Raw genomic sequence first — 11484 nt, 5'->3', positions numbered from 1 at the left:
TATCAAGAGTTGGGTTTTCAACATGTGAATCCAAAGAGAAATGACAGCTAGACAGATGGATATGTAGGTCTGAAGCTCATCAGAAGAGTAACAAAACTGGAGATAGAAATTGGGAGTTATTGGAATATTTGAAGCAGTGGAATTGGGTGGGATCACCTGAGACAGGGACATAAAGGAAAACACACACACAACCAGCCTTTAGAGGCCAGGACCAGGAATCAGCAAAGGAGGACAAGCAGAGCCTGCCAGAGAAGTAGACAGAAAACCAGGGAGAGGGTTGTTTCTGGAGCTGCGTGTGGAGACTGTTTCAGGAAGCGGGTGCTGTCCGCTTTGACAAAGGCGCTGGGAAGTCGGCTAGAGAGAGCACTGAAAATGTTCCGGAGCAGGACCCTACTGAGCCTTCCTGGGATAGACCCCCTCCCCCATATCCCCTACTGAAGCTCCTCTCTTAAGTACCCAGATAATAGTATCTCATGCATATTTCCTGCGTTTTTCAGATGCTGCCCCATCAATTTGAACAAAACACGGCTCCTCAGGGTCCCCAGAGACCTCCGTGTCACTATGTTTGTGAAGATTTTTCGGCCATTGTATGTTATTTCCCAGAAGCGTTCAGTGCCTCTTAATCACTCCCTCACTCTCTTGAAACTTTGTTGATCTTTATTTTTGTAATTATTTGATTATAATCTGTTCCTGTTGCACTGTGAGATCCGTGAGAGTAGGGGCTGTGTCATTTCTATCACCGTCTCTCAGCCCCTTACATCAGTAGCCTACTTCCTCATCTCCCCTTGGATGTCTCAAAGCACCTGGAAATCAACATCTCTAAAATAAAACTCCTGATCAACCCCCACCAGGGTGTTCTCCAAGGGTCCCCTATCCCAGTAAACGGCACTGTTACTGAATTGGTTGACTGGACCCACTCCGGGGTCCTAGCCCGGGTGAGACCCCTTGTCTTGACCACAGAGGAGGCTCTTTTTCCAATCAGATTTGCGTAGCCAACCGTGAAACTGATGCTGAGACTGGAGCAGCACAAGCTTTATTCAATGGCCAGAGAATGGAGAAGCAAGAACCTAGTTTGCAAATCAACCTCTCAACCCAATTTGGGCAGAGACACCAAAAATATAGAAGGGTTGAGGTAAAACAGAGGGAATTGGAAAGAGTGGGAGGAATATTCATGAGTTATTCAAGAACAGGGGTCTTATTTGGACCCAGAACTGATGCAACTCTCCTTCTCAGTCCTTATGTGGGCTTTTCCAGTTGTTGTCATGGCAGGTGTCAACTGTCTTGCTGCTGGTGGGCATGGCATTTAGCTAACGTATTATCATGAGCAGGTAATGAGGCTTTAGGTCCACAGGAAGTCAAATCTGCCGCCATCTTGGGCCTAGTTGGTTCTAACCAGTTCTTGTTTTCTTTCTCTTTGCAGCTTTCTCCTGAAACTCAGATACGAGTAATTGGTTTCTAGTCGAGGGAGGGGCAGGTGGGTAATTCTGGGGTAACAGCCTTGGTAACAGCACCGCCATCCATCCAGTTGCACAAACCAAGAAGCTGGAGTCCTCCTGGTCACTTCCCCCTCTCTCACCATCCCCATGCCCTAACACCAACAGGCCATCAATTGGGAATGAGAAAAGTTTGGAGCTTGAAGGGGCTCCCAAGGGAACCCAGGCTTCTCCACAGAAGAGCGTATTTTGAGCACAACTCCCACAGGGATGCTGGCCAAACCCCAGCAAGGGAGGTAGTAGTGTGCTGTGTCGGCCCGGGGTGGGGGGCTGGGGGTGAGGGTCGCTCTGAAAAGACGGTTGTGTCTCTTTGACTCTGGGGATCTTACCCCTTTTCCCTGAGAGGTAGCTTCAGTCGATTATGGCAGACTTTTGCTCCTGACAGACAACGAGGCTTAATTCTTTTTTTTTTTTTTTTTGCTGTACGCGGGCCTCTCACTGTTCTGGCCTCTCCCGTTGCGGAGCACAGGCTCCGGACGCGCGGGACCAGCGGCCATGGCTTACGGGCCCAGCCGGTCCACCGCACGTGGGATCCTCCCGGACCGGGGCACGAACCCGCGTCCCCTGCATCGGTAGGCGGACTCTCAACCACTGCACCACCAGGGAAGCCCTAGGCTTAATTCTTGCGCAGCTTACCTTGGGTCTGCAAGCAGCATTGAGATCTGCCCGGCTGTGGGCAAGAGGCCCAGGAACACAGTGATCTCGACAGCGGCTGTGGCCCGGGAAATGCTGAGCACGTGGGCAGCCACTGCAGGCCGCAAAGAATCCAGAGGATCCAGAAATGCCCTGGGCAAACCAAGTCTTTGCCTCTCCATCTCTTTCAGTCGCAAACTTAGGTTTTTCTGTAGAGTTCAGCATTAAAGACAATTTGAATATTTGTCCCATACTCATATAGGATTCCCTATTCTTCCCAGATTTAAAAAAGTTATCTTTTCATTGGGAAACAACAAGACTCTTTAAAAATGGACCAGCAGACATTTCTAGAGTTTTGAGGTTCCACATGTTACCAGGACTCAAATCTGTAGGTGCCCAGCATCAGCTTGGAAATCACCATGAATGACGGGCCAGCATTAGAATCGAGAGTCTTCTCTGTCTTGCGTCCCCTCACCCCCACACCTGATAATTACTTCTGTTACCAGAAAGTTCTTTCCATTAATTTCCTTTGTTACTTAGGTAAATGTTTCCTTCCTCATTTCAGTTATTTGTGTAACAGTTTGTTTCCATTGTTTCTTTTAAAGATTAAATCGAAGAAGGGATGCAAAGCTCTACCTCTGTGTTGGTGTCTTTTCATTGCTGCCACACTTTTTCTCTGCTCAATTTGATTTTCAGAGAAAAATAAAACTTCATTATACAAATCAGAATAATTTTAATATCTAAAATTCACTTTTGGGCTTCCCTGGTGGCGTAGTAGTTAAGAATCCACCTGCCAGTGCAGGGCACATGGGTTTGAGCCCTAGTCCGGGAAGATCCCACATGCCGCGGAGCAACTAAGCCCATGCGCCCCAACTACTGAGCCCGTGCGCCACAACTACTGAGCCTGCGTGCTCTAGGGCCTGTGCTCTGCAATAAGAGAAGCCACCGTAATGAGAAGCCCACGCACCGCAATGAAGAGTAGCCCCTGCTCGCTGCAACTAGAGAAAGCCCGCATGCAGCAACAAAGACCCAACGCAGCAAAAAATAAAATTAGAAAAAAAAAAAATTCCTGGTTTCCTTTAGAAAAATAAAATAAAATTCACTTTTATTGGGAATTAAAAGTTGTATTTTTAAATAATTCATTAAACAATTTCAAAGCATTGTTCTTTTAACTGTATTGCGTTGTTTTAGAAGATAATTTGAGCCAAAATTTCCTAAAAACTTGCTTTTACGTTGAAACCCATGGAAGGACAGTAAGCCTCTTGCCCACCCTGCTTGTGATTCTCCTGGAGTAAAAGCTCACAGGAGTGTTTGAGCTCAAAGACTTTTCCCAAGACTGTCTAGTTCAATGGCTCCATGAACCAACCAGCTGGTTGTCAGAATCAAGAGTTAAAATAGGGCTTCCCTGGTGGCGCAGTGGTTGGGAGTCCGCCTGCTGATGAAGGGGACACGGGTTTGAGCCCCGGTCCGGGAAGATCCCACATGCTGCAGAGCGGCTGGGCCCGTGAGCCATGGCCGCCGAGCCTGCACGTCCAGAGCCTGTGCTCCGCAACGGGAGAGGCCACAACAGTGAGGGGCCCGTGTACCGCAAAAAAGAAAAAAAAAAAAAAAAAAGAGTTAAAATAATCAACAAAAACATGCTGTCATACGAAAGGAGTGCATTATGGGGGTTAAAATAATTCCAATAGTACAGAAGATATAGAGTGAAAAAAAATCTCCTTATTCCTCCTCCCCAGCAATTCTCAAGGCCACAGCCCAGAGGAAGCCACTGTTACTAATTTCTCTTTCTAGCTCTGATGATAACACCGTTAACTCTCAGATACTTACCTTGTTTTATCAGCTTCACGTAGTATATGTTACTTTCTGCTCTGAAAAAGATGAGGAATTTAGCACGTTGTCTGCCTCTCACCTCCCTTTCCCCCATACTTCTCAATTTTTGTTACTTGCATTATTTTTAGTTCTAGAATTTACTTGTGTAACTTTATATACCAAAAAAGGTTACCTAAATAAGAAAGGTGTTTTGCTACTTCAAATATCTGGAAGAGGAGCGACTCTTCAAGCACTGTGGAAAAAAAAACACAGTAACACGGTATCACAAAAAGAAAATGACAGTTCTCCAGAAACCAAACTTAAAGTCATAGAAGTTTGTGAATTATTATTATTTATATTTAGAAAAAAGATTAGGATCTTTGTTTTCATTATTTGGGGAAAGCAGGAGATCTTGTATCTTCCCTGAAGGCGCTGGAGAACTACCAAGGCAGCTGGAGCCCAAGAAGTCATGATCCTGGGGAGCAGGGAGGCCAGAGATGAGAGTCCAGCATTGCTGCCACTTTGTTCCACAATAAAACCGCTGCTTTGAAAGCGATGGCTGAGAGGCTGAGGCACCGAGCGGATGGGGAAAGATAAGACGCTGAGAAGCTGAGCAAACTGTATTTTTAGATACCTTCGGGGCTGCAGTGGAGGAGTGGTGCTGGTACCCACCAGGCTTTCAGTGATGCCCTAAAGGGCACGCCTACCCAGGAGGAGTAGGTAAACTACAAAATTGGCAGAAGGGAAAACAGGGGTGGCCTCCAATCAGCTCAACCCCTAATGGGCTTAGGGTCACCTGCCCAGCCCTGACTGCCCCAGTGTTAGTGAATCAGCTTTAAGTTCATAATTGGTTTATTTTTTTCTTCTTTCTTATTTTACTGTGGGCTTGTGTTTTCCAGAGCCACCGAAAGCTCAGTGTAACTCCTGGTGTTTAAGATAAGCAGCTTTACAAGCTTGTGTTCCTCCTGTAGTAGCTTAAAAGGTGCTTCTGACAGCTTCTAAAACCTAAACACAAAACACACAGGCTTTTCTGTTTGTCTGAGCTTTGTTTCTGTTTTGTCTTGTTTTTTAATTTTTTCAGGCTTTATGACACATCTGGAAGGATATGTTATCAACATTTTTATATCAGTTCTCAAGGCCTGTGACTTTCACTTTCGTCTTTGACCTTTTCAAATTCCCCTTGGTTTTTACAATGAGTGTAATTTTTATAAAAGGAACTATCTTTAAAAGTTTGTATGCCTACATTTACTGGCAAATCTTGACTATCACTGTTTCACAACCTACTTTTCATTTTGTATTTCGTGTGTGAATTCATGTTTCCTTACATATATGTATTTGCATGTATATGTGTATACAAGAAGTGTCAGGAATAGTATTGATGGTGGCTGTCTCGTACTGTGGGTAATTTCTGGTTTTTTTCTACCTTTGGCATTATTTGCATCAAAAAAATAAATGTGCATCATCTTCATAAACAGAAAAATTTCTTTTTAAGTTTAGGGTAATAGAAGATATAGAAAAGTCGCTAACAATTAACTAATCTAACCAACCATCTCATGCCCTTCTATACCCCACCATGAGGTCATCCAGCCCCTGTATCTACAACTCAGGTAGTAAGAAGCTCACGTCCTGCCAAAGAACTTGTTCCCTTCTTGAACAGCTAGTAAAGACTTGTTTTAAACTGAACCCGATTGCATGTAATTTGAACAAAAAAGTGACCTGATTTAACTTCTGTTTAAAAAAGATCACTCTGGGGCTTCCCTGGTGGCACAGTGGTTGAGACTCTGCCTGCCGAGGCAGGGGACATGGGTTCATGCTCCGGTCCGGGAAGATCCCACATGCCATGGAGCGGCTGGGCCCATGAGCCATGGCCGCTGAGCCTGTGCGTCCGGAGCCTGTGCTCCAAAACGGGAGAGGCTACAACAGTGAGAGGCCCGTGTACCACAAAAAAAAAAAAAAAAAAAGATCACTCTGACTGTTGTGTTGAGACTTGTTCGAAACAGGAAGAGAGACAGGCAAGAACAGAAGCAGGGAGACCAGTTAAAAGACTAACTTGAACTAGGGAGGTAGCAGTGGATGCAATGAAAAGTGGTCAGATTCTAGATACATTTTAATTAGATGTGGAGCACAAAAGAAAGTTTGAGATGCCCACCAGATGTCCAAGTAAAGATGGTGGGTATGAAAACTGGAAAATGTTGTACAGCGTTAAGTTCCCTTCCTCCACTCATTATTTAGTTAGGCATTCATTCATTCACTCATTCACTCAAAAATTAATTGAGCACCTATTGTATGCAAGACAATTCAGGGTGCTGGAATTCCAGTGAAAAAACATAAAAATCCCTCCCTCCATAAAGCTTACATTTTAGTGAAGCCTCACCTATATTATGACATATAAGACTCATAAAACAGTATATACTACAGTTATCTTTATTTTTTTAATGCAAACAAGGAGACCTAATAGGTCTAAGTGGGGCACTTCTAGATTAAGAAAAACTAAAGAGATATAACAGTCATATTCAATGAGTGAAACATGTTTGAATCCTACATACAAAAAAACCCCCTATAAAACATTTTTGGGGACAACTGGGGAAATCTGAATGTAAACTGCATATTTATTAGACAATATATATTGGGTTGGCCAAAAAGTTCGTTGGGGTTTTTCCATAAGATATTACCGAAAAACCCCAATGAAGTTTTTGGCCAACCCAATAGAAGTATGTTAATTTGTAGACTATCCTTCTTAAGTGATCCACACTTGAAGGACAGTTCTTGGGCATGAAGAAGCATGATGTCCGCAATGTCCTTTAAATGATTCAGGAAAACAACAATGAAGAATATAAAGAGACAGGCAAATGTGGTTAAATGTTAACAGGTGAATCTAGGAGACTGGCATACAACTTTTCTGTAAGTTTGAGTTTTTTCAAAATAAAGTTGGAAAACTTAAATTTCAAACAATCACGGATGCACACCCATTTGGATGGCTATTACAAATATATATGGCAAATGCTGGTGAGGATGAGAAAAAATTGGAACCCTTCTGCATTGCTGGTGGGAATGTAAAATGGTTCAGTGGCTATGGAAAACAGTAAAGAGATTCCTCAAAAAATTAAACAGGATTACTAAATGATTCAGCAATTCCACTTTTTGGTATATACACACAAAAAAAGCACGGACACAAACAGATATTTGTGCACCCACGTTCACAGCAGCATTATTCAAAATAGCCAAGAGGTGGATACAACCCAAGTGTCTATTGACAGATGAATGGATAAAGGAAATGCGCTATGTCCATACAATGGACTATTATCCAGCCTTAAAAACAATGAAATTCAAGGGGCCTCCCTGGTGGCGCAGTGGTTGAGAATCCGCCTGCCGATGCAGGGGATACGGGTTCGTGCCCCGATCTGGGAGGATCCCATATGCCGCGGAGCGGCTGGGCCCGTGAGCCATGGCCGCTGGGCCTGCGCATCCGGAGCCTGTGCTCCGCAACGGGAGAGGCCACAACAGTGAGAGGCCCGCATACCGCAAAAAGAAAAAAAAAAAAAAAAAACAATGAAATTCTGACACATGCTACAACCTGGATGAACCTTGAAGACATTACACTAAGTGAAATAAGCCAGGCACAAACTGACTAATATTTATATGAGGTACCTAGAGTACCCAAATTCAGAGAAACAGAGTAAAACTGTGGTTGCCAGAGATTGGGGGAAAGGGGAGTTTAGTGTTTGATGGATACAGAGTTTCAGTTTGGGAAGATGAAAAAATTTTGGAGATGGATGGTGGTGATAGTTGCATAAAAATGTGAATGCACTTGGGCTTCCCTGGTGGCACAGTGGTTAAGAATCCACCTGCCAATGCAGGGGTCATGGGTTCAAGCCCTGGTCCAGGAAAATCCCACATGCCACGGAGCAACTAAGTCTGTGCGTCACAACTACTGAGCCTGCGAGCCACAACTACTGAAGCCCGCATGCCTAGAGCCCGTGCTCCGCAACAAGAGAAGCCACCGCAATGAGAAGCCCATACACCACCATGAAGAGTAGCCCCTGCTCGCCACAACTAGAGAAAGCCCGTGTGCAGCAACAAAGACCCAACGCAGCCAAAAATAAATAAAATAAATAAATTAATTAAAAAATAAATGTGAACGCAGTTAATGCCACTGAACTGTATGGCTTTTTTTTTTTTTTGGCTGCATCGGGTCTTAGTTGAGGTGGGCAGGATCTTTCACCGTGGTGCTCGGGCTTCTCTCTGGTTGCGGTGCACAGGCTTCTCTCTAGTTGTGGCCTGCAGGGTTTTCTCTCTCTAGTTGTGGCATACGGGGGCTCCAGAGTGTGTGGGCTCTGTAGTTTGCAGCACGCAGGCTCTCTCTTTAAGGCGCGCGAGCTCAGTAGTTGTGGCATGTGGGCTTAGCTGCCCCACAGCATGTGGGTCTTAATTCCCGACCAGGGATCAAATCCACATCCCCTGCATTGGAAGGCGGATTCTTCACCACTGGACCACCAGGGAAGTCCCTGAACTGTATGTTTTAAAATGGTTAAAATGGTAAATTTTATGATATGTATGTTTAATCACAATTTAAAAAATCAAATTAAAAAAAAGAGGAAGGAAAAACATGATTTAATTGCTCAAACCACAGAGCTTAATACCATAAATGGGTCTCAAACACAGGTCTGTTTGATTACCGAACTCCTGCTGTTAACTCCCATTCTACATTGCCTTTATAACAAATCAATGTTTCTTTCCTTTTAGAAGATAGACATTAGGTCCTAAATCTTTTCCAGGCTAACCACCTTCAAATTCTTTGGCTAATCCACATAAAACATGATATGATTTCTAGCCCAATTCGAGCTGCTTTCCTTTAAGTACATTCTCATGCTTGTATCCGTTAGAGCAGCAGTTCTCAAACTTTTGGCCTCAAGACACCTTTTTACTTTCAAAAATTACTGAAGACTTCAATGAGCTTTTGTTTATGTGAGTTAAATATACTGATATTCAAAATTAAAACTGAGAAATTAAAAAAAACTTAAAAATAACAAAACATGTCAATATAAAGAATATTTGCAAGTAAAAAATAACTGTATTTTCCAAAACTTCAGTAAGAAAAATGGCATATTTATATTTTCCAAATCTCTTTAATGTCTGACTTAATAGAAGACAGCTGAATTCTTATATCTACTTCTGTATTCAATCTGTTAAGGTATTTTGTTTTAGTTGAAGTATATGAGGATAATCTACCTACATATAGGTAGTTGGAAAAAGTAAATAAATGGCCTTTTCAGATCATTGTAAATATTCTTTAATACACCAATACTCAACAAGTCATAATTTCTTAAAGGCTAGTTGCAATGTGGAATCCAAAACTGTATCAATGAATTTTGTGTACTCTGTTACATTAAAATCCATTGGTCTTTCTTGAACTTTGAATGAACCTCTTATCTACTGTATTAGTTATCTATTGCTCCAATACAAATTACCCACAAAACTTAATGGCTTAAGACCACAAACATTTATTATGATTTTTAAAAATATTTATTTATTTATTTATTTTGGCTGTGCTGGGACTTAGCTGTGGCATGTGGGATCTAGTTCCCTGGCCAGGGATCGGCCCCCTGCATTGGGAGTACAGTCTTAGCCACTGGACCACCAGGGAAGTTCCCACAAACATTTTTTTTTTTTTTTTTTTTTTTGCGGTACGCGGGACTCTCACTGCTGTGGCCTCTCCCGTTGCAGAGCACAGGCTCCGGACGTGCAGGCCCAGCGGCCATGGCCCACGGGCCCAGCCGCTCCACGGCACGCGGGATCCTCCCGGACCGGGGCACGAACCCACGTCCACTGCATCAGCAGGCGGACCCTCAACCATTGCGCCACCAGGGAAGCCCCACATTTATTTTTTAACCGTTTCTCTGAATCAGAATTTGGGCACATGCTTCCCTGGGTAGCTCTGGCTCAGGGACCCACCTGAGCTGCAGTTATGATGTTGGCCTGGGCTGCTGCCACATGAAGGTCTGACTGAAGACACAAAGGGTCTGGAGTTGCTCTGTAACTAACCTAAAGTTACCATCATGTTGTCTACATTCTTCTAGCTTATGGGGGTGGGTAGCAGAGACACCTAAAGTCCAAAATCCTACCTGTTGTATTTCCCTATTTTAATAACCCTGCTTAATAGTTTTTTTAGAAATTCATGCAAGCTCAAATGGTAACAACATAATTTTAATAATTCTGTATGTGCAATATACTGTCTTACCATATACCATCTTCTCTCTTTATAAATTTCCCCAAATATCTTGGATATTTTTCACCTTAGCAACATTCTTAAATTAGCTGAAGGAGTAGGATGCCCTCCCCAAATCCCACCCACCAAAACCACTGTATCTACCTTGGGTTTTGTATTAGTCTGCTTGGGCTACTGTAGCAAAATACAACAGACTGCGTGGCTTAAAAAACAGAAATTAATTTTCTCACAGTTCTGGAGGAGAGAAGTCCAAGATCAAAGTGCAGGGCTGATGTCTGGTGAGGCCTCTCTTTGGGGTGCAGACAGCTGCCTTCTCGTGTGTCCTCACATGGCCTTTCCTCTGTGCTTGCGTGAAGGGAGATCTCTGGTGTCGCTTCCTCTTCTTATGAGGACACCAGTCCTGTTGGATTAGGGCCCCTATGACTTCACTTAACATTTATACCTTCTTTTTTTTTTAAAATACCTTCTTAAAGGCTCCATTTCTAAATACAGTTTTCCTAATAGGGGTTAAGGCTTCATATGGATTTAGGGGAGAAAACATTTGGAGGAAAAGGCTTCAATTACTCTGTCCAATATTTGTTTTATCCTTTTCCGAATATAACTCAACTTCAAAAAGATGAAATAGGAAATGAGTAGTTCTGTTTTTGTTACTTAATAATAATATATTAAAACTTCAAGCAATGGACTCATGTGTTTCTTCTTAAGATTTAACTTTTCAAACCCTTTTTGATATTTCCCACATTCTTCATAAATTTTGGCTCATCATTTGGCACTTTACCCAGATACTGTTCTTATGGTTTTGCATCAAGCATTCTATTTGATTATGTGTTCTTTCCCTGCCAGAAGGCATTAGAGAGAGAAAAACAGTTTAGAGCTATAAGTTGTAGTTCACTCATTTATTCTGAAATGAATACCCCACCTTCCCCCTCCATCTGCTTTGTTCTTATCTTTCTACTATATTTGGTCTTAACTCCTCAAAAAGCTAGCTACGTTTGGGGAAAAGCTGGAAAGCCTAGGACAGCAGAAGTAAGGCTGCTCCCAAATGTAACCGTTTTATATTAATGACTTGGGAAACAAATATGAAATCAAAGAATAAAAACAACAGGCTTTGAAATGAATAAACTGATATGGCTCCAACTATAAACTCTGAGAACTCAGGGACTTCCTTCGTGGCGCAGTGGTTAAGAATCCACCTGCCAGTGCAGGGGATGTGGGTTTGAGCCCTGGTAGGGGAAGATCCCACATGCCGCAGAGCAACTAAGCCCGTGTGCCACAACTACTGAGCCTGTGAGCCCCAACTACTGACCCCACGTGCCACAACTA

The sequence above is a fragment of the Mesoplodon densirostris genome, chromosome 15, assembly GCF_025265405.1.
Source record: "Mesoplodon densirostris isolate mMesDen1 chromosome 15, mMesDen1 primary haplotype, whole genome shotgun sequence".
Taxonomy (NCBI): domain Eukaryota; kingdom Metazoa; phylum Chordata; class Mammalia; order Artiodactyla; family Ziphiidae; genus Mesoplodon; species Mesoplodon densirostris.
The sequence above is the reverse complement of the archived record's forward strand: the minus strand, read 5'-3'. Positions refer to the sequence as shown.